Source organism: Camellia sinensis, chromosome 3 (genome assembly GCF_055761805.1).
Source record: "Camellia sinensis isolate YWXY chromosome 3, ASM5576180v1, whole genome shotgun sequence".
NCBI classification, from domain to species: domain Eukaryota; kingdom Viridiplantae; phylum Streptophyta; class Magnoliopsida; order Ericales; family Theaceae; genus Camellia; species Camellia sinensis.
The window spans coordinates 161,521,817-161,525,115 of NC_138963.1; the positions used below are offsets into that span (position 1 = coordinate 161,521,817).

General features: G+C 34.4%; 1 long non-coding RNA gene across 1 annotated transcript; it reads left to right on the forward strand.

Annotated features, from left to right (window-relative positions):
• Positions 1-565: 565 nt before the first annotated feature.
• LOC145821178 (uncharacterized) lies at positions 566-1,485 on the forward strand. Its single transcript, XR_014363210.1, has 3 exons — positions 566-690; positions 773-883; positions 1,308-1,485. It is a non-coding gene; the product is annotated as an uncharacterized LOC145821178 (long non-coding RNA).
• The last annotated feature ends 1,814 nt before the right edge of the window (positions 1,486-3,299 follow it).

Here is a 3,299-nt window from a genome sequence, read left to right on the forward strand (position 1 = left end):
TGGGTTTGAAGCCTTCATTTGCAGCTTTTTGCTGTGTTCGCTTAAGTTTGTAGAATTGGTGTTACAAGATTGACTTGCAAATAATTACGAATAGATTTGGGAACGGGATTAGTGACTCAAAATTGATGATGATAGCCTACACATCAGATTAAAAGTAGTTATAAACACCAATGTTTGGTTCTCCATGAAAATTTATTGAATATAACACATAAAGAGTAGTGTGGTGAAACCCTTAGGTTTTGTTTGGATCTTGGATTTATTGAAGGATTTGTTCAGAGAAAGGGAAAGGGAAGGATGGTTTTTTTTTTTTCACTTTTCCCTTCCTTATTCCTTTTTCTCCACAAATCTATGATCCAACAACATTAAGGTTGCCACTCTCCATTTAAAATCAGTCTTCATATATTGAAATTTAGGAGTAAAAAAATATATAAGGGCCACGTTCAAGTCTTATTTACGCTTGGCCATGTTGCTTACTACCAAAATTAAGGTCCTGCAATCGTCAAGTCGTTTTAGAACTCTGTTTATGTCATTTTGAGACAAGTTTTCAAATTATTTTTTCATCTGAAGGTTAGGGCAATCAAGCAAGAAGAAATTCAGTGCCTTCAAGTTCATGATGTGAAAGAAGCAGTTCACGAGTTGACAGCAAATGCCAACGTTGCATGCTTTTCCTCCCAAGGAACAGGAGTTAAGGCAAGCTTTCTTAGATTGTTCCAACAAATTAACATGTGTGATTCATAGAATATAATGATTTGTTGAACAATATGTTGTGCAGATTTATAATTGGTCTGGGGTTATAAAGCATATTAACTTCAACAAAACCATCAAGTCCCTTGCAATGTTTGGAAGTAAGCTGTACTATGGTTGCACTGGTTACAGTATCCTGGTAAACATTCTCTAACATCGACTGGATTCAGTCTATTTGGCCTTGGAATTAAGGCTATGTTTGGATCTTAGATTTGTCGAGGGAAATACATTACTCATAAATATTTATTTTTATGGGTAATTTATAAAAAAAAATTATATTTTATTAATATGTATGCATTTTCTTCTCATTTTCCAAGCCCAACAAAAAAAGAGAGAAAAAAATCTTCTTTTACTTCATTTTCCTTTCCCATCTTTTTCCATTTCCTTTTTATTTTCTATCTACAAATCCAAGACCCAAACGTAGCATAAAGGTTGCCCTAGGTTACCCCTCTACCTGTACTTATGAACTTCCAATAATTTTGCAATTGATACTCTCTAGTACTTACTAAAGAAAGCTTAAGAATATTCTTATTTGTCCTGAAAATTTAGAGAAAAAATGGCAGGAGGTGGATTTGCACAAATACACAACCGCTACATTCTATTCTGGTGTGAGAAAAATCTTAGGGAAACAAACTATACATTCTTTATGTATTCACAGTGGTCTTCTCTTTGCGGGTGGTACTTCAGTTGATGGCATTGCGGGGAAGGTATTGAACCATTATCATCCCTATCATTTGTCACCCCCCCCCTCCAAAACAAAAATAATAATAATAAAATATAAAACTTTGATTGATGAGTGATTCTTGTTTACATATGAAAGGTTTTCTCTCTCTCAACCAAGGCAGTGATAGGGACATTCTCAACGGGATTAGACATTCACTGCATGGCTGTAAACAATGACTTAATATTTATAGCCACAAAATGTGGGATTATTGAGGTATGGTTGAAGAAAAAAGTCACCAGATTTGCTTCCATCAGAAGTGGAGGGGGACATATGAGAATCACATCATTGACTTCAGATGCAAATGGAGAGATGCTTTTTGCCGGTTCCTTCGAGGACAGAATGCAGGTTAGAACCTAAGCTGTATTTCACAGGAATATTTGAAGAGTTACGACTTTCATTATAGAATTATCTATTAGGAATCCGCGATACCTAATCAAGATAGGTGATACTCACATGCACACATAAAGAAAAATAAATCACATGGTTGCTGCGGTTTTCACTATGACCAGAACGGTTACCAGAGATTACAGAGATTGAAAATTAGGACAATGGGTCACAAGTGTGGTAATATCATAAATATCCTTACTCCAAAATTACGCTGTGAGTGGGTTAGTTTTTATCAGGATCCACACTACCCAACATTCTTATCTTCAATGTTGTGTCAATGATAGTTTTGAAATTGAAGAAAGAAAGTTGATACTTACTCTATTTTTTCAGTAATATGAGCTAAATGAGCAGAAAAAATTGAGTGAAATGGTATGACAAACCAATCATAGCCTGCCATATAAGTGTATTCTACACCACTATGCATCTGTGCCAATTAGTGGAATGAGTTGGATAGGATGGTTACATTTAGATAGTATGGTTCATGTTCTTATGTGGTGTTTTATGATTGGATAGCAGTACCACATATGAACGATGACGTGATATCATTGTTGCATTGAAGTTTTACTCAGTAGCCACATCATTCTTTATATGGACAAAAAAGCTACAGAGCCATAATAAGTAGTCCGAAAAATGGTTGGTGTGTGGATTAGCTTCACTTTAGATGTGACTCACATCACATTAAATTTGAATCTTCAATACTCACTTCTATTTTTGTGAATTCTGTATGGCATCGCATTGCATTGCATATTGGAACTTAGTGAAAGATGCTAATATCCTCTTTATTACTGGTTGCAAACATGGGGTTTGGACTGAGATTTGGAACATAAAGATGAGTATTATCTATGGTTTTACTATACAATAAACGTTGTGTATTGTTATTATTATTATTATTATTATTATTATTATTATTGGGGTTGACGTCGCGCTAGTCGGAGAATTTGTTGATGCAGAGGAAGATGACAGTGAGTGATACCTCAGGGTTACTAATCTCTTTACTGTCATTGGGAATTTAATTGTCTGCAACTTTTGCTAAAAGCAGAGGCTGTGGATATTTCTTCCATAATTAGAGAGAAGTCGCAAGAAAATAAACTGGTTTGATATGGATTTCATTTTCTTTTTTGTTCTCAGATTTTTTATTTATTTTATTTTATTTTTTTGGATGAGAACACTCAATTTTTAGAGAAACACTTCTAGGTTGTTTTTAGGGTAAATTACACTTTGCACCAAATCTCATTTTGGTTCCTATACACGATATCATGATAATCAACCTCTTGCACTTCTAGTCAAATCCCATTTTGATCCTTACACATAAAATCGTGACAATAGCTGGACCATGATTTTGTGTTCATTAGCTGCCCAACTACATAATGACAGCAACATGTATTCAGTCAGTATTATAGAGTAGTATAGTATAGTGTAACATGTATTCAGTCAGTATTAGATT